We start from the raw sequence: 21,630 nt of genomic DNA on the forward strand, positions 1-21,630 counted from the left end.
TACACATTAACCCTATGGCAGCCTGGGTTAGGATACTATCTGGCAGGAGAACAAATTTAACTTGTTCACATAGTATTCAGCAAGGGACCTGAACTAAGGAAGCAATTAATGAAAAACTTCAGGGTGGTATGCCCAGACAAATGCTTTTATTTTGGGTGAATAATTTTGAATTTTATTATATGAAAGTCTAATGAAGGTATAAAACTAAATTACATTTAGCTAGCCTTTTGACAAATTATCTTCAGTGAAATTTTTTAAAATATGACCTTCACCAAAAGGTACAGCCAAACTCTCCAGCCTTGCTACTCTGAGCGCATCTCAGAGCAGAATCATCATCACATGGGAGCTTTATGGAAATACACATTCCCAGGTCAAACCGCAGACTTACAGAATCAGAAACTGCATTTTCATATACTTCATATGTCCTTTAAAGTTTAAGGGGCACTCCTCCCACTAACTAAAGTAACCCATTAGAACATCTTCCAGGGAAGCTCAAACTTCTGGTTATTTTTGCTTCCCTTTTCGTATTTCTTCTTTAACTCCATAGTTTCAGCCTCCTCCACTTTCACATCTATCTATCAGATACATAGGCTTATGAGAGTTTTTACTCTCAGACCAACAGAAAGGGAAACAGTGCAAACAATAACATCTATTCCTTTCAATAAAAAGCTAACATGGTTAGGCACAAACACAATAAAACGTGCTCAGACATTTGGTTGGAACAGATTAACCTGCCTAGAATTTTATTGTCATGTTGTCTACATCACATTTCCAGAAGAGCTTATTTTCAGGATTTAGATCCTTGACCCTTTAAACACATCACTGGTGAGGAGGAGAAGCAGGAGAAGGAGGAGGAAGAGAAGGGGGAGGAGGAAGAGGAGAAGGAGAAGAAAGAAGAAGAGAGGAGCAGTGGCTCAGCCAGTTAAGCATCTGACTCATGATTTTGCCCCAGGTCATGATCTCATGGGTACTGGGATTGAGCCCTGTGTCAGGATTGGTGCTCAGCGGGGAGTCTGCTTGAGAATCTCTCTCTCTCTCGCTCGCTCGCTCGCTCTCCCTCTGCCCCTCCCCCCACTCGCTCACACTCTCTCAAATAAAACCTTTAAAAAAGAAGAAAGGTTTTACAAAGCGTAGGGACTGCACACCAGGTTACCATGCCTTCTCAAATTTCCACACTTTGGAGTAACATTTTCTACATCAAATCTGGTACACATAAATGTAAGAGGAGCATGCACACCCTGTTTTCCGTATTTCATCAGAAAGAGAACACAAAACTGGCTCCATGGCTGGAAAACAATCACTTTCCTCTGGCCTCCTTGGCTAGGAGCAGAAAAGGACAAGCTCAGAATTCCCCCATGTGCTTTCTGTGTCACTCAGGGAAATTAAATAAGAATATTCATTATATTGCCCTTTCACAAATACCTGGATTCCTTCAGTTTTTTCTTAATACAAACAAAGTACAGTTAATAATCACTCCTCTTTTAGAACTATCTAAACATTTCAGAAACCACAAATATTATGATTTTTTTACATTTATATTATTTTGTAAGTAAAAGCATGGGGTAAGAAAGGAGTTGCATTCATTCCCATTTTCATTATTTGCAACAACATCTCTTCTCCAGACCTTGGGCTGGATGGAAAACACTACTTTACATTTGCACAGAGCTTGAAAAAGTTTATGAAGGACTTTCCATAAGCACTCTCATTTACTCCTCTTAAATACACAAAGATAGGCATTCCTATACTTACCTTCTAAACAAATAAAAAATGAGACAACGCAAACAAATCACATTCACAAATATGAACAAGCATAAATTAGCAGCTCTTCAGCGAAAGAAAGTCTCATATATTTGGCCTCTATACTAAGAAAAGTGTCAGGAATGAGTCCTGTATTTCAGATAAATGAGTTGAGTAACTTTTGGACACCAAAGCATCAACAGATAACCTAGCAATGCTTGTTATGTATGGGGCATTTATTTCCTAATTAAAATAAAATTTACTGCATCACTCTACACCATGTAAAATCGTTATTTTATCTTTCCCAATGCTTCTGCATCCCTGTCGACCAAGCCTCGTTCTCATAAGTGTTCAAGCTATCTTTGAGGGTTATCTCTACACCACCTTCATATTCATCTGTCTTCTGTAATGTTTTTCACCCACTCATTCTAGAATGTAGCAGGATAGTGTTTGTTACACAACAGAAGCTTTCTGGGAATAAGGTAAATTAAAACAAGACTAATTAGTCAGGTAATTAATTAATGTTGTATAGAAACCAATTTACTTATTATCACTATTATTGTCTATGGGATCATATGGAACATACTCTTATATCTAAATTACTTTGGTCTGCACAATATCGTAGAAATTCATCGATCTGTAATTCATTATTTTTGTTGCTGGGTAAATTCCATTGTATAAATATACCATAATTCATTCATTCACCTATTTATGGACATTGTGCTGTTTCTTCATAATAGTGAAAAACACTAAACATTCATGTATAAATCTTTCTAGGACATATATTTTCATTTATCTTGGGTAAATACATAGGGGTCCAATAAATGGGTTACAGGGTTAGGTGCAAGTGTACCTTAAAACATACAAGAAACGGTCAAATTATTTTCCAAAGCCAATGTACTATTTTGTATTCCAATCAACAACAATATATGAGAATTTTAGTTGATGAAATTCCAACAGCTGGTAACTTAAAATCTTTTTAGTGGTTTTGGGAAAAGATGGCAGAGGAGTAGGGGATGCTATTCCAACCAGTCCCCGGAACTGAGCTGGAAATCTACCAGAACACTCTGAACACCAAAGAAAGCAGCCTGAGATGTACGAAGACAGACCTGGATCCCTACAGACAAAATATCGCAGGCGTTTGGTTTCGAGGTATGAAGCAGGGAGCCTTGATTCTGCGGGCAAATATTGGAGGATAAAGGGCAAGCAGGGGGAGGAAGCCATGGGTATCCTACACCGATGGTGAGCAATAGCCTCCCGTGCTGCAGACAGGGCACAGACTCACAGAGCAGTAGCAATGGGGAAAGAACTTTAGGGGAGCCCCCTGTACTGAAATCCGGAGCAGTGGGGCCACGAGTTCGAACTGGGGGCAGCTGGCAGTTATAGAAGCACAAAGGGCAGAGACATGCCCTACCTGGAGGGAAGGACTGGGAGCGCAGCTCAGGGGCACACAGTGAGGACATTGCAGTTTATAGCAGCACAAACAGAAATGGAGATAGTGTGGCCTGAAGAGCTCACTAAAGAACAGACTGCGATCTCTCTGCTTTGAGGCAGAAGGTTGAAAACGATACCTTATGCTCTGACTCGCAGAAGAGACACAGAAATCTGCCAGGGAAAGGCGCCAGAGAACAAAAGCCCCCAAAAACTGGTTTCACTGAACCCATGCCCCGCCACAGGGGGCAGGGCAACTCTGCCCACACAGGGTTGCCTAAGTAAAAGCACAGAAGGCCCCTTCCCCACAAGACAAGCTGGGAGACAAAGAGGCCAGCAACCCTAAGGTTCCATGAAAACAGGTGCACCTTGCTGGGGTTGTGGTCAATAATTTGGACTCTGTACATTCCCTCAACCACCCCTCAACAGAATGATTAGGAGGAGGAACTGCCAAAATAGGAAAGACTCAGAGACTGTGACTTCTGCCACAGATTTACAAATGGATACAGATAAAACCAAGATGTCGGAAATGGAATTCAGGGTACCAATGGTGAAGACAATAGCTAAAATGGAGAAATTGATTAATGGCAACATAGAGCTCTAAGGGCAGAAATGAAAGCTGAATTGGTAGAACTTAAAAACGCTATCAATGAGATCCAATCTAATCTAGATAATCTAACAGCTAGAGTAAGTGAGGTAGAAGAACAAATTAGTGATCTAGAAGACTAATTACTAGATAAGAAGGAAAAAGAGGAGGCCAGGGAAAAACAACTCAAAATCCATGAAAATAGAATCAGAGAAGTAAGTGACAACATGAAACATTCCAACGTCAGAATTATTGGGATCCCTGAGGGGAGTGGAGAGAGAGAGAGGACTAGAAAATATATTTGAACAAACTGTAGCTGACAACTTCCTTAATGTGGGGAATGAAACAAGCATTCGTGTCCTAGAGGCAGAGAGGACCCCTCCCAAGATCAAGGAAAACAGGCCAACGCGCCAGCATGTAATAGTAAAACTCATAAATCTTAGAATCAAGGAAACCATCTTAAGGGCAGTTAGGGGGAAGAGATTCCTTACGTACAGAGGGAGGAACATCAGAATAACGTCAACCCTTTCCAAAGGGATGTGGCAAGCCAGAAAGGACTGGCAAGACATATTCAGGGTACTAAATGAGAAGAACATGCAGCCAAGAATACTTTCTCCGGCAAGGCTGTCATTTAGAATGGATGGAGAGATGCAGCGCTTCCACGACCGGCAGAAACTGAAAGAATATGTGACCACTAAGCCGGCCCTGCAAGAAATATTAAGGGGGGTTTTATAAAAGGAGAAAGACCCCAAGAGTGATACAGAACAGAAATTTACAAAGACAGTCTATAAAAACAAGGTCTTCACAGGCAACATGATGACAATAAATTCATTTCTTTCAATAATCACTCTCAATGTGAACGCCTAAATGCTCCCATAAAACAGCACAGGGTTGCAGACTGGATCAAAAGACAGGACCCATCCATATGCTGTCTGCAAGAGATTCATTTTGAACCTAAAGATACATCCAGACTGAAAGTAAGGGGATGGAAATCCATATTGCATGCCAACAGACCTCAAAAGAAAGCTGGAGTTGCAATTCTTATATCAGACAAATTAGATTTTAAACTAAAGACTGTACTTAGAGACACAGAAGGACACTATATCATTCTTAAAGGGTCTATCCAACAAGAAGATCTAACAATTGTAAATATCTACGCCCCCACATGGGAGCAGCCATCTACATAAGCCAACTGTTAACCAAAATAAAGAGTGATATTGATAACAATACATTAATTTTAGGAAACCTCAATACTCCACTCTCGGCAATAGACAGATCATCTAAGCAGAAAATCAACAAAGAAACAAGAGCTTTGAAGAACACACTGGACCAGATGGACCTCATAGATATTTACAGAACATTCCACCCTAAAACAACAGAATACTCATTCTTCTCAAGCACACATAGAACTTTCTCCAGAATAGACCACATACTGGGTCACAAATCAGGTCTCAACTGATACCAAAAGACTGAGATTATTCCCTGCATATTCTCAAACCACCGTGCTTTAAAACTGGAACTCAATCACAAGAAAAAATTTGGAAGAAATTCAAACATTTGGAAGCCGAAGACCACTCTGCTCAAGAATGTTTGGGTCAACCAGGAACTCAAAGAAGAACTTAAACAATTCATGGAAACCAAAAAGAAGGAAAATGCATCACTCCAAAACCCATGGGATACTGCAAAGGCGGTCCTAAGGGGGAAATACATACCCATCCAAGCCTCACTCAAAAACATAAAAAAGTCCCAAATTCACCAACTAACTCTACACCTTAAAGAACTAGAGAAAAAGCAACAAACGATGCCTAAGCCACACATTAGAAGAGAAATAATTAAGATTAGAGCAGATGCCAATGAATTAGAAATCAGAAACGCAGTAGATCAGATCAACAAAACTAAGAAGCTGGTTCACTGAAAGAATTAATAAGATCGATAAACCACTGGCCAGACATATCCAAAAGAAAAGAGAAAGGACCCAAATTAATAAAATAATGAATGAAAGGGGAGAGATCACGACTAACACCAAGGAGAAAAAAACAATTATTAGCAATTATTATCAACAACTATATGCCAATAAATTAAGCAACTTGGAAGAAAATGGATGCCTTCCTAGAAACCTATAAACTGCCAAGACTGAAACAGGAAGAAATTGACAACCTGAATAGGCCAATAACCAGTAACGAGACTGAAGCAGGGATCAAAAACCTCCCAAAAAACAAAGAGTCCAGGGCCTGATGGATTCCCTGGGGAATTCTACCAAACATTCAAGGAAGAAATAATACGTACTATCCTGAAGCTGTTTCAAAAATAGAAACAGAAGGAAAGCTTCCAGACTCATTCTACGAAGCCAGCATTACCTTAATCCCCAAACCAGGCAAAGACCCCATCAAAAAGGATAATTTCAGGATCCAAAAATACATTAAAATGATCATCCACCATGAACAAGTGGGATTTATCCCCGGTATGCAAGGGTGGTTCAACATTGGCCAATCAATCAATGTGAAAGAACACATTAATAAGAGGAGAGAGAAGAACCATATGGCCATCTCACTTGATGCAGAAAAGCATTTGACAAAATACAGAATCCCTTCCTGATTAAAACTCTTCAGAGTATAGGGATAGAGGGAACATTCCTCAAGTTCATAAAATCCGTCTATGAAAAACCCACAGCAAATATATCTTCCATGGGGAACAGATGAGAGCCTTTCTCCTAAGATCAGGAACACATCAAGGATGCCCACGCTCGCCACTATTGTTCAACATAGTACTAGAAGTCCTAGCAACAGCAATCAGACAACAAAAAGAAATAAAAGGTATTCAAATTGGCAAAGAAAAAGTGAAACTCTCTCTTCGCAGATGACATGATACTTAATGTGGAAATTCCAAAACATTCCACCCCCAAATTACTAGAACTCATAGGGCAATTCAGTAATGTGGCAGGATACAAAAGCAAAGCACAGAAATCAGTTGCTTTTTAATACACTAACAATGCAACTGTAGAAAGAGAAATTAGAGAATCGATTCCATTTACAATAGCACCAAAAACCATAAGATACCTCGGAACAAACCTAACCAAAGAGGTAAAGGATCTATACTCTAGGAACTACAGAATATTCATGAAAGAAATCGAAGAAGACACATAAACATGGAGAAACATTCCATGCTCATGGATCGGAGGAATAAACATTGTTAAATTGTATATGCTACCCAGAGCAATCTATACCGTCAATGCCATCCCGGTCAAAATTCTAGTGACATTTTTCAAAATGCTGGAACAAACAATCCTAAAATTTGTATGGAATCAGAAAAGACCCCGAATTGCCAAGGAAATGTTGAAAAACAAAGCTGGGGGCATCACGTTGCATAATTTCAGGCTATATTACAAAGCAGTGATCACCAAGACAGCATGGTACTGGCACAAGAAACAGAAATATAGACCAATGGAAACGAACAGAGAGCCCAGATACGGACCCTCAACTCTATGGTCAAATAATCTTCGACAAAGCAGGAAAAAATCTACAATGGAAAAAAGACAGTCTCTTCAATAAATGGTGCTGGGAAAATTGGACAGCCACATGCAGAAGAATGAATCTCGACCATTCTCTAACACCATACACGAAGGTAAACTCAATCAAAGTGGATGAAAGACCTCAGTGTGAGACAGGAATCCATCAAAATCCTAGAGGAGAACATAGGCAGTAACCTCTCTGACATCGGCAACAGCAACTTCTTTTAAGATACATCTCCAAAAGCTAGTAAAGCAAAAGCAAAAATGAACTCTGGGGCTTCATCAAGATAAAAAGCTTCTTCACAGCAAAGGAAACAGTCAACAAAACAAAGAGGCAACCCACAGAATGGGAGAAGATATTTGCAAATGACACCACAGACAAAGGTCTGATTTCCAAGATCTATAAAGAACTTCTCACACTCAACACCCAAAAAACAAATAAGTCAAAAAATGGGCAGAACATGAACAGACATTTCTCCAAAGAAGACATACAAATGGCTAACAGACACATGAAAAAATGTTCATCACGATTAGCCATCAGGGAAATTCAAATCAAAACCACATTGAGATAACACCTTACACCAGTTAGAATGGCAAAAATTGACAAGGCAAGAAACAACAAATGTTGGAGAGGTTGTGGAGAAAGGGGAACCCTCTTACACTGTCGGTGGGAATGCAAGTTGGTATAGCCACTTTGGAAAACAGTGTGGAGGTTCCTGAAAAAATTAAGAATAGAGCTACCCTATGACCCAGCAATTGCACTCCTGGGTATTTACCCCAAAGACACAGATGCAGTGAAAAGAAGGGCCATATGCATCCCGACGTTCATAGCAGCAATGTCCGCAATAGCCAAATGGTGGAAAGAGCCAAGATGCCCTTCAACAGATGAATGGATCAAGAAGATGTGGTCCATATATACAATGGAATTTTACTCAGCCATCAGAAAAGATGAATACCCAGCTTTTACATCAACATGGATGGAACTGGAGATTATGCTCAGTGAAATAAGTCAAGCAGAGAAAGTCAAGTATCATATGGTTTCACTTATTTGTGGAACATAAGGAATAACATGGAGAACATTAGGAGAAGGAACGGGAAAATGAAGAGGGGGAAATTGGAGAGAGAGACGAGCCATGAGAGACTCTGGACTCTGAGAAACAAACTGAGGGTTTTAGAGGGGAAGAGGGTGGGGGGATGCTTTAGCCTGGTGATGGGTATTAAGGAGGGCACATACTGCATGTAGCACTGGGTGTTATATGGAAACAATGAGGCATGGATCACTACATCAAAACCTAATGATGTATTGTACAGTGACTAACATTAACATAATAAAATTAAATTAAATTAAAAAAATAAATCTTTTTTTAGTGAAGCATTTCTGAGATACAATGTTATATTAGTTTCAGGTATACAACATAGTGATTCAACAACTCTGCTATGCTCACCACAAATATAGCTACCATCTGTCACCATAAATGCTATTAAAATGCCACTGACTATATTCCCTATGCCGTACCTTTCTTCCTGGTGATTTACTCATTCCATAGCTACAGGCCTGTAACTCCCGCTCTCCTTCACTCATTTTGCCCATTCCCCCACTCACCTCCCCTCTGGCAACCACCAGTTTGTTCTCTGTGTTTGTGGGCCTGTTTCCGCTCTTTTTGATTCCACTATAAGTAAAATCATATGGTATTTGTCTTTCTCTGTCTGACCTATTTCACTTAGCATAATCCTCTCAAGGTCTACCCATGTTGTAACAAATGGCAAGATTTCATTCTCTTTTATGGCTGAGTAATATTTCATTGTGTGTGTGTATATATACACACACCATATCTTACTTATCCATTCATCTATCAACAGACACTTGGATTCCTTCCATATATTGTCTATTGTGAATAAAGCTACAATAAAAATCTGGTAAATGACTTTTTTTATTTCAATTTTAACCATTTCAATGGATGTGTGGTGGTATCTCACCATAGTTTTAATTTGCATTTTCTTGATGACTAATGGTGCTAAGTAGTTTATCATGAACTTATTGGGCATTTACAATATCTTTTTGTCATGAAGGGTCTGTTAAGATTCTAGCCAGTTTTATAATTGGGTTTTTGTCTTCTTATTGTTGAGCTATTGAGCTATAAGATTTCTTTATATATCCTGGACACAAGTTTTTTCTGTCATATATGTTATATATATAACAGATTATATAATATATATGTTAGATTATACAATATACATAATAGTCTCTAATAAATTAAAGCCTTAACAATGTAAGGATTCTCTGTTCAAGATAAAAGATTGAATCTTGATAATACCAGTGTACTTTGTTGTGTATTAAGTAAACCTAATCAAATCACTCTCTCCCCAGCTCTGCTGTAGCATTGAAAACCAACAGCTTCCCAACTATGATAGCTGTGTAAACCAACAGGTTAGCAGCCACCAGGGAGAGCAGAATGGGGTTGGAGTTTTACAAGGCTGAACTCTTAAGGGACCTTCACTATTTGTCCATTTTAACAGGTCCTTAAAGTTCCATTCTTAAGTCTAGTCTCTGTCCTAACAAAGCTCATTCTTTGTAAGCAGTGCTGTTTTGGGGGCATTTAGGAAAAACAATCATCTCAAATTTTTAAAAAATCGTGGTAACCCAAGGCAATGTAAAAGTTGGGAATTATCAAGAGGTTAACCAAAATATTTACTGTGCTACTGTGATTTATAAGAAATATATATTTGATCATTCAGATGACCAGAATATACTTCTCATATATATTTGGTCTTCATCCACCATTCCCAGCTCACAGCTCCCAAAACCCTTGAAATTTTCTGTGATGAGAGCCATAAAATTGTCTTTTGTTAGGTTAATGGCATGACTTTTGGACCACACCTAAAAATGGGAACTGGTTGCCAGGAGAACTACCCATGTGATTAGAGCATTGGAACTCTCATTCTCACTCCCCTGACCTCTGGGGAGGAGAGAGAGACTGGAGGTTGAATCAACCACCAGTGACCACTGATTTAATCAATCATTCCTATGTAATGAAGCCTCCATAAAAACCTAAAAGGAACTTCCAGGTTAAGTAAATATGTAGAAAAGTGGGGAGAATGGTATGCTCAGACAGGGCATGGAAGCTCCACACCCTTTTCCCATCATATGCCTTATACATACCTTCTATATAGCTTTTCTTATGTTATATCCTTTCATAATAAGCCTGTAAACTAGTAAATAAAATATTTCATTGAATTCTGTGAGTCATTTTAGCAAATTAATCAAACCTAAGGACATTTTGGGAACCTCTAGTTTATAGCCAGTTCGTCAGAAGCACTAGACCTGTGACAGACATCTGAAAGTGGTAGTGCAGTCTTGTACAACTGAAACCTTAACCTGTAGAACCTGGTTTCCAAGGAGATAGTGTCAAAGTTGAGTTGAATGGTAGGACATCTAGCTGGTATTCAGAGAACTGTTAGTGTACGGAATCTACTCCCAAAAATACACTGGAATTGGGTCCAAGAACACAAAATGCTTCATCAAAAAACTGGAGAATGCAATTTGGAGAATGACATGTGCACAGGCCCTATGCAAAGCTACAACCTATTTCTAAGAATCTAGAAAGACATGTGTGTGTGAAGGAATGTGTGCACACCTCAGACTATGTCCATGAAAGATTTGAGTTGGCCCTAATCTCTCACTTCTATCTGACCTTGAGGCCCTGAACAAGAAGAGAGAGAATGGGTAGGCAGAGTTGTGAACTGACTGGCTAAATGTTGGGGGCATGCCATAACATACACCAACAAAGCCCTTCACCAAAGGCTGGGAAACTTGCTGACTCAAGATATTTCATTGAATCCTTGTACAATCAGTAGGTGATCACTAAGCTAACCTACCAAAGACTTCAGTGGCTACATACAACAAAAAATACAGACTTTAATAGAGAATTAGTTCAAGAAGTCAATAAACAAGGAGACAACAACACACACACAAACCATGGGGAAAGAGAAAGGTTCTCATTTCAAGAATTGTCACATTACATATTAAATGTACACGTTTCATCAAGAAATTAGGAGACCCACAGAAACAGGAAACATTGGCTTATACTAAAAAAAAATGTTATCAACAGAAACCAGCCATGAGAAAGCCCAGACATTGCACTTACTAGACAAAGATTTTAAATTAGCTATTCTAAATATATAAAAAGAATTAAAAAGAACCATATCTAAAAAAAACTAAAGGAGAGAATGAGAACAATGTCTCACCAAATACAGAATATCAATAATGAGTCCGAGAATATTTTAAAAGATCAACAAAAATTCTGTCGTTAAAAAATATAATAATAAACATGGAAAATTTACTACACTAGCTCAAGATGAGAATTGGGCAGGCAGAAGAATCAGTGCAGCTAAAGACAGGTCAATTGAGATTACCAAATCTATAAAACAGAAAGAAAAAAGAATTAAGAAAAATCAACAGACTCCCAGAGACCTATGAGGCAGCATAAACATAACAACACACACAATGGGAATCCTAGAATAAGAGAGGAAGATGAAGAAAGAATATCTGCCACATTTGATAAAAATAAAAATCATCTTCACTCCCAACAAGCTCAATGCACACCTAAAGGAAGATAAACTCAGATATACACACCTAAAAATATCACAGTCAACTGCTGAAAGATAGAGAAGGGGACAAAATCTTTTAAAAAGGCAAAAGAAAAAGACATCATGAACAAGGAATCCTCAATAAGATTAACAGCGGAATTTTTCATCAGGAATCATGAAGGATCAGACAAAGTAGCATATTCAAAATGCTGGGGTGGAGGGAACTATCAAGATAATGAGTAAGGGACAGGAGAGGCTAGGAAGGGAAAGACAGGTAGGGAGCTACATGACTAGGCTCACAGAAATCCCAGATGTGAAGAAATGTTATAGACGAGATATTAAACAGAGAGAAGGGAAGGTAACAAATCCACTATCTTTGTTCTAAATATAGACAGGATATTCTCATGATATTTACAAATACACCCTGTTGTTCTTACCTGTTATTGACAAGAAATTTGCCAAGTTCCCTGATCAGTTTTCTACAAAAGACTAACCATAAAAGCCCTCAGTGGCAACCCATTCAGAACCCCTCTCACTCTAGAGAGCTCCTTTCCTTTCCTCTCCCCTCCTTCTCCCCTCCCCTTGCCTCTCCTTCCCTCCCCGCTCCTCTCCTCTCCTTTCTCTTCTTGACTTCACTTAATAAACTTTCACTTCACCCTTTTGTGTCCTGGAGACTCACTGTTCCACTCCGTGAGACAAAAACCCTACAACCCTACAATAATATTCTACATCTAGCGAAATTAACCTTCAAAAAAGAAGATATGCCCAGATAAACAAAAACTGAATTACTTGCTAGCAGATCTGCTTTACAATAAATACTAAACAGAGTCTACCAGGCTAAAATAAAAGAAAAATAAACCAGAATTTGGGAAGATAAGTGTCAGAACAGAGAGACTCTAGGTTGGTCTAGTCCCATGAATACAATGAGATAACTATCAAATCATCCTAAATACCCAAGAAATCAACCTGAAGACCAACAGAACAAACTCCACAACTAAAGGGAGAGAAAAGGCCCCACTGAAGAGGTAAGTGGGGTGACATGGTTGGGGGAGAAATGGATCATGGGAGCTGCAGAGAAGGGTGAGAGACAAGCACACAAAGGGACACACAAGGAGAATGTTTTCCCAGAGCCATTGACTGGGAAAACAAGAGGGCTGAGTTTCCTGAGTTTTCGCAACCAGCAGGGCTTAAAGTCTGGAGTTGTAAAATGTCAGCAGGCTTGGCTGGTATGAGCCTGGAGGGAACTTCCCTGCTCCTGGAGAGAAGAAGACAGGCAAAAAAGGGGGAGGCAACAGCCTGGAAACAGCAATCTGAAAAATGCCTGGGACACACAGAGGGGAGATAATTCATTCTACTGTGAGTGCTTCCCTGAGAGACAGTGCTCACAGAGATGTTTCTCTGGGGACAAAACAACTGGCTGCTCCCATTTCACTCCCCCTCCCCAGAGCATAAACACAGAGCCACCTGCAGGAAGCAGCTCAGGGCCTTACACAGGCTGCCTGACTTGATTACAATTCTTACACCCCTGCGCTCTGGCAGGACAACCCTGGTCAGTCAAGACTGCCGCAGTCCCAGCACAGCAGGATCCTCCCCTAAAAGTCCAGCACAATCCCCTACCCACACAACATCTCTAAAGCATGAAGTATTAAAGGTCAGCAGCCTTGTCAGAATTAGAGCCCAAAGGTCACTGTGCTGCTCTTGGTGAGAAGTCAGTCAAAAACCTTGAGGCAGACAACTTGGAAACAAAAATCTCAAAAACGCCTGGGGCACAAAAGGGGAAGACTATTCACTCTTCTCAGAGTGCTTCTCTAAGAGGCAGGCTTCAGAGAGAGCTCTCCAGGAACAAAGAAGCTGGCTAGAGCCATTTCCCTTCCCCCTCCAGCACAAATGCAGAGACCCTTGCAGGAAAGAGCTCAGGGCTGACACAGCTGCCTAACTTGCTTATACCAACTCTCAAACCGTGGCACTTTGGTGGGACTGCCCTTCTCCATCAAGCTTGACTCAGTCCCAGCATGGTGGGCCCTTTCCCCGGAAGATCAGCAGAAACCCCTGCCCATGCCATGTCTCCTGACCAGAGTTCCAAATGCTTCAGTTCTAGATAAAGTAGGATCCACTCTCTTTGCAAGAGCAGACCACAGCTAACCTAGTTAAAACTTGCCACACTCTGACCAAGGACCAAACACTGCCCACTGCGGGCAAGGAGAGGTTTACTGATGACTGGTCTGAAGGATAGAGCAGACAAAACATAACAACAGAGCACAGGAGCACACACCAGAACGACACCCTGAAGTGCCAAGCCGTGGACACTACATGATCACTGCTTCATAAAGCCATTACTCTCAAGAACAGAAAACAGAACAGGCTTTTCTAACATAGAGAAGAAGAGAAAGACTTAGACAAAATGCTAACATGGAGGAATTTATTGCAAATGAAAGAATAAGATGAGGCCTTGGCCAGAGTTCTATGCAAGGCAGATATAAGTAACATGACTCCTAGAGAATTTAAAGCAACACTCATAAGGATACTCACTGGACTTGAGAAAAGAATGGAAGGCAACAAAGAGAATTTTACCTCAGAGATAAAATAATGCAATAACTGAGACTGGAAACAAACTTAATGCAATGAACAGAAGGCTGAAAGAAGAATTATGAAACACAAGAATAGACTTAGGGAACTCAGAGATTCCATCAAATGTAGTAACATTCATATTACAGGAGTCCCAGAAGAAGAGAGGGAAAGGGAGGCAGAATATTTATTTGAGGAAATAATAGGTGAAAACTCCCCTAATTTACCGAAGGAAAGAGACATCCAGATCCAGGAGGCAGAGAGAACTCCCATCACAATCAACAAAAGCAGGCCAACACCAAGATATGTTGTAATTAAATACAGTAATAAAGAAAAAAACTCCTAAAAGCAGCAAGACAAAGTACCTAACTTACAAAATAAGATGCATAAGGCTAGCTTCAGCCCTCTCAACAGAAACTTGGCAAGCCAGAAGACAGTGGCATGATAAATTCAATGAGCAGAACGGAAAAAAATCTGTAGCCAAGAATACTCTATCCAGCAAAGCTATCATTCAGAATAGGAAGAGTTAAAGAATTTCCCAAACAAAAACTAAAGGATGTCATGGTCACTAAGCCAGCCCTGAAAGAAATATTAAATGGGACTCTTTGAGTGGAAATGAGAGGCCAAAACTGACAAAGACAAGAAAGGATCACAAAAATCTCCAGAAACAATGACAAAACAAGTAAAACAGCACTAAATACATATCTATCAATAATTACTCTGAATGTAAATAGACAAAATGTTTCACTCAAAAGATATAAGGTGTCAGAATGGGAAGAAAAAAAAAAGACCCTATATGTGGCTTATTCATTTCAGATCTAAAGATGCCTGAAGATTAAAAGCAAGGGGATGAAGAAATATTCATCATACAAAGAGACATCAAAAGAAAGCCACTGTAGCAATACATATATTGGACAAACTAGACTTTAAAACAAAGACCGTAACAAGAGACAAAGAATGGCACTATATAATAGTAAAAGGGAAAATCCAACAGGAAAATCTAACAATTGTGTTTATGCACCCAACATGGGAGAACCCAAATATATAAAACAATTAATAACAAACATAAAGGAACTCATTCATCATAATACAATTGTAGTAGGGGAATTAACACCCCACTTACATCAATGGACAGATCACCCAAAGAGAAAATCAAAAAGGACATAATAGCTTTGAATGACAGGCTAGACCAGGTGGACTTAACAGATATATTCAGAATATTCCAACCTAAAGCAGCAGAATACACATTCTTTTCAAGTGCACATGGGTCATTCTCCAGAACAAATCGCATATTAGGTCACAAAACAATAAATATAAAAAGACTGACTCATACCACGCGTTTTTTTCTGACCACAACACTATGAAACTTAAAAGAGATCCACAAGAAAAAATTTGGAAATATCACACATACATGGAAGTTAGACAACATAATGCCATACAATAAATGGGTCAACCAGGAAATCAAAGAAGAAAACAAAAAAAAAATATGGAAACAAATGAAAATAAACACACAACGGTCCAAAACCTTTGGTATGCAGCAAAAGCAGCCCTAAGAGGTAAGGATATAGTAATACATGCCTACCTCAAGAGCTAAGAAAAATTTCAAGTAAACAGCCTAATTTTATACCTAAAGGAGCTAGAAAAAAGAACAAATGAAGCTTAAAGCCAGCAGACAGAAAGACGTAATAAAGATCAGAACACAAAGAAATGTGTTCTGTATGTGTTTCTATAGAGAAATTAAAAACACAGTAGAAAACATCAATGAAACCAGGAGCTGTTCTTCGAAAAATTTTAAAAGTTGATAAACCTCCAGGGGCACCTGGGTGGCTCAGTCATTAAGTGTCTGCCTTCGGCTCAGGTCATGATCCCAGGGCCCTGGGGTCCGGCCCCACATCGGGCTCCCTGCTCCGTGGGAAGCCTGCTTCTCCCTCTCCTGCTCCCCCTGCTTGTGTTCCTCTCGCTGTGTCTCTGTCAAATAAATAAATAAAACCTTAAAAAAAAAAAGTTGATAAACCTCCAGCCACACCTAACAAAAAAAGAAAGGCCCCAAATAAATAAAATCACAAATGAAACAGGAGAAATTACAAATAACACCATGGAAATAAAAACAATTATAATAGAATATTATGAAAAACTATATGACAACTAATTGGACAATTTGGAAAAAATGGATAAATTCCTAGAAACATAAAAATTACCAAAACTGAAACAGGAAAAAACAGAAAACTTGAACAGACTGATAACCAGCAAAGAAATTAAATCAGCAATAAAAAAATCTCCCAGCAAACAAAAGTCCAGGGCCAGGTGGCTTCATAACACCTATTCTTCTCAAACTAATCCAAAAAATAGAAAAGGAAGTAAAACTTCCAAATTCATACTATAAAGCAAGAATTACCCTGATACCAAAACCACATAAAGATTCCACTAAAAAAGAGATCTACAAGGCAAGATCCCTGATGAACATAGATGCAAAAATTCTCTATCAAATACTAGCAAAGAGAATCAAAGAATATATTAAAAGAATCGTTCACCACAGTCAAGTGGAATTTATTCCCGTGTTGCAAGTGTGGTTCAGTATTTGCTTATCAATCACTGTGATAAGCGACACGAATAAAAGGAAAGATAAGAACCATATGATCATTTCAATAGAAGCAGAAAAAGCATTTTACAAAGTACAACATCCATTCATGATAAAAACTCTCAACAAAGTAAGATTGGAGGGAATAAACTGCAACATGATAAAGGCCACATACACTAAAACCCACAGGTAATATCATCCTCAATGGGGAAAACCTGAGAGCTTTTCTCCTACAGTCAGGAACAAGACAAGTATATCCACTATCACCACTGTCATTTACATTGAACTGGAAGTCCTAGACACAGCAAGCAGACAACGAAAAGAAATGGCATCCAAATCGACAAGGAAAAAGGAAAACATTCACTATATGCAGATGACATGAAAAGAAAACCCAAAAGACTACACCAAAAACTTGTTAGAACTGATACAGAATTCAGTGAAGTTACAGGGTACAAAATCAACATACAGACCTCTGTTCTATTTCTAAACACCAATAATGAAGCAGCAGAAAGAGAAATTAAGGAACCAATCCCATTTACAACTATACCAGAAACCATAAGATACACAGGAATAAACCCAACCAAAGAGGTGAAGGATCTGTACTCCGAAAATGATAAAACACAGACAAAAGAGATTGAAGATGACACAAATATATGGAAAAGCATTCCATGCTCATCGGTTGCAAGTACAAATATTGTTAAAATGTCTATACTACCCAAAGCAATCTACACATTTAATGCAATCCCTATCAAAATACCACCATCATTTTTCACAGAGCTAGAACAAACATTCCCCAAATTTGTATGCAACCACAAAAGACCCCGTAAAGCCAAAGCAATTTTGTAAAAGGAAAGCAAAGCTGGAAGCATCACAATTCCGGACTTCAAGTTCTATTACAAAGCTATAGGGATCAAGACACTACGATACTGGCACATTAATACACACATAGATCAAGGGAACAGAATAGAAAACCCAGAAATTAACCCAAAGCTATATGGTCAGTTAATCTTCGACAAAGCAGGAAAGAATATCCAATGGGAAAATGACAATCTCTTCAAGAAATGGTGTTGGGAAAACTGGACAGCAACATGCAAAAGAATGGAACTGGACCACTTTTGTACACCACACACAAAAACAAATTCAAAATGTATGAAAGACCTAAACATGAGACGGGAAACCATCAAAATCATAGAGAACACAGGCAGTAACCTCTTTGACATCGGCCCTAGCAAGATCTTTCTAGATATGTCTCCTGAGGAAAGGGAAACAGTTCTAGCAGTTTTTTGGTGGAGTCTTTTGTTTTTCATATACAGTATCCTGTCATAGTGCAAACAGAGAAAGTTTTACCTCTTCCTTCCTGATTTGGATGCCTTTTATTTCTTTTTGTTGTCTAATTGCTGTGGCTAAGACTTCCAGTACTATGGTGAATAACATTGGTCTTGTTTCTGACCATAGAGGAAAAGTTCTCAATTGTTCCTCACTGAAGATATTAGCTGTGAGTTTTTCATGTATGGCCCTTATTATGTTAAGGTACATTTCCTCTAACCTTACTTTGTTGAGGATTTTTATCATGAATGGATGTTGTACTTTGTCTAATGCTTTTTCTGCATCTATTGAAATGGTCCTTATGCTTTCTTTTATTAATGTGGTATATCACAGTGATTGATTAGCAAATATTGAACCACACTTGCAACCCAGGAACAAATCCCACTTGATCAGGATGAATGATTCTTTTAATATATTGTTTGGATTCTGTTTGCTAGTATTTTATTGAGAATTTGCAACCCTATTCATCATGGATATTGGCTTATAGTTCTCTTTTTAGTGGAGTCTTTATTTGGTGTTAGTGTATGGATAATGTTGACCTCATAGAATGAACTTGGAAGTTTTCTTTCCTTTTTTTATTTTTTGGAATAGTTGGCGAGGAATAGACATTAGGTCTTCCTTAAATGTTTGGCAGAATTCACCTGTGAAGCCATCTTCTCCTGGACATTGGTTTGCTAGGATATTTTATTACTGATTCAATTATTTTGCTGGTTATCAGTCTTTTCAAGTTTTCTATTTGTTCCTCTTTCGTTTTGGTAGTTAATATGTTTGTAAGAATTTATCCATTTTTCCAGTTTGTCCAACTTGTTGCCATATAGTTTTCATAATATTCTGATTGTATTTCCGTGGTGTTGGTTGTTATTTATCCTCTCTCCTTTGTGATTTTATTTATTGGGGTCCTTTCTCTTTTCTTTTTGTAAGTCTGATAGACATTTATCAATTTTATTAGTTTCTTCAAAGAACCAGCTTCTGGTTTCATTGATCTGTTCCATTGTTTTTTAGTCTCTATATCATTTATTTCTGCTTTAATCTGTATTACTCTTTTCCTTCTGCTGGTTTTAGACTCTATTTGTTGTTCTTTTTCTACCTCCTCTAGGTGTAAGGTTAGGTTCTTTATTTGAAATCTTTCTTGCCTCTTGAGGTATGCATGTATTGCTATATCTTTCCATCTTAGGACTATTTTTGCTGCATCCCAAAGATTCTGGACCATTGTGTTTTCATTTTCATTTTTTTCGATGTATTTTTAAATTTCTTCTTTAATTTCCTGGTTGCCCAATTCCTTCTTTAGTAGCGTGTTGATTAACCTCCATGTATTTATGATCCTTCCAAACTTTTTCTTGTGGTTGACTTCTAATTTCATAGAATTGTGGTCAGAAAATATACCTGGTACAATCTCAATCTTTTTGTACCTGTGGAGGCCTGATTTGTGACCCAGTATGTGATCTATTCTGGTGAATGTCCCATGTGCACTTGAAAAGAATGTATATTCTGCTGCTTTAGGATGGAATGCTCTAAAGATATCTGTTAAGTCCATCTGGTCCAGTGTGTCATTCAAAGCCATTTTTCCTTGTTGATTTTCTGCTTAAATGATCTGTCCATTGATGTAAGTGGGGTGTTAAAGTCCCCACCTATTTTTGTACCATTACCAATGATTTCCTTTATGTTTTTTAATTGTTTTATATATTTGGGTGCTCCCATGTTGGTGTATAAATATTCACAATTGTAAGATCTTCTTGTTGAATTGTCCCTTTTATTATGATATAGTACCCTTTTACATCTGTTGTTTCAATCTTCAGTTTAAAGTCTAGTTTATCCAAAATAATTATTGCTACTCTGGCTTTCTTTTGATGTCCATATGCATGATAAATGTTTTTCTCATCCACTCACTTTCAATCTCCAGTTTTCTTTAGGTCTCAAATGAGTGTCTTGTAGGCAGCATATAGAGGTGCCTTTTTTTTTTTTTAATCCATTCTGATACCCTTTATTCTTTTGATTGGTGCATTTAGTCCATTTACAGTCAGAGTAATTATTGATAGATATGTTTTTAGTGCCATTTTATTACTTGTTTTGTCATTATTTCTGGAGATTTTCTATGATCCTTTCTCATCTTTATAACTTTTGGTCTTTCCTTTCCATTCAAAGAGTTCCCCTTAATATTTCTTGCAGAGATACTTTACTGATCACAAACTCCTTTAGTTTTTGTTTGCCTGGGAAACTCTTTATCTCTCCTTCTATTTTGAATGATAGGCTTGGTGGACAGAATATTCTTGGCTGCAGATTTTTTCCATTCAGCAAGTTGCATATATCATGCTACTCCCTTCTGGCCTGCCAAGCTTCTGTGGAGAGAAGTGCAACTAGCCTTATTTGTCTTTCCTTGTAAGTTAGGGACTTCTTTTGTCTTGCTGCTTTCAGGATTTTTTTCTTCATCACGATATTTTGCTAATTTAATTGCAATATGTCTTGGTGTTGCCCTGCTTTTGCTGATTTTGATGGGAGTTCTCTGTGACTCCTGGATCTAGATGTCTGTTTCCTTCACCATATTAGGGAATTTTTCAGCTATTATTTCTTCAGATAAATTTCTGTCACCTCTTCTCTATCTGCTTCTTCTGGGGCTCCTGTAATACAAATGTTATTATGTTTGATGTAGTTACTGAGTTCCCAAAGTCTATTCTCATGTTCCATAATTCTTTCTTTTTCAGTTTCATTATTTTCCATTATTTTATCTTCCATATCATTTATTTGTCCTTTTGCTTCTACCATCCTTGTGCTCATTACATCCAGTCTGATCTAAATCAGAATTACTGCATTTTTCATTTCTGATTTTTAACTCTTTCATCTCTGCAATAAGGGCCTCCCTGAAGTCTTCCATTCTTTTCTCAAGCCTGGTGAGTATTAGGATTTTCTGCTTTAAATTCTCCTTCATGCATATTGATTATATCTGTTCCAATTAGATCTCTACCCATGACTTTATCTTGTTTCATTTGGGATGAATTCCCCCATCTTCACATTTTCTCTAAATCTCTGACTTCTTTGTGTTAGAAAAGCCTGTTCTGTTTCCTGCTCCTGAGAGTAATGGCTTTATGAAAAAGAGGTCATATACTGTCCAAGGCCTGGCCCTTGAGGAATTGTCTCTGGTATGTCCTGCATGCACCCTGTGTTGTGTTTTGGCTGCTCTGTCCTTCAGGCCAGTTATTTACAGAGGCTTTCCTTGTCTGCAGTGGGCAGTGTTTGGTCCTTGGCCAGAGGGTAGAGAGTTTAACTAGGTGTACTGTAGTTTGCTTGTTAAATGAGACTTGATTCTACTTCCCCCAG

The 21,630-nt window shown here is 38.5% G+C and overlaps 1 protein-coding gene across 3 annotated transcripts in view; it reads right to left on the bottom strand.

The window, feature by feature from the left end:
- OPHN1 (oligophrenin 1) overlaps positions 1-21,630 on the bottom strand; it is a 498,955-nt gene that overhangs the window by 340,064 nt on the left and 137,261 nt on the right. The window lies entirely within an intron of this gene.

The sequence above is a fragment of the Callorhinus ursinus genome, unplaced genomic scaffold (assembly GCF_003265705.2).
Source record: "Callorhinus ursinus isolate GAN/ISIS: 27379988/994484 unplaced genomic scaffold, GSC_fseal_2.0 scaffold66, whole genome shotgun sequence".
NCBI lineage: Eukaryota > Metazoa > Chordata > Mammalia > Carnivora > Otariidae > Callorhinus > Callorhinus ursinus.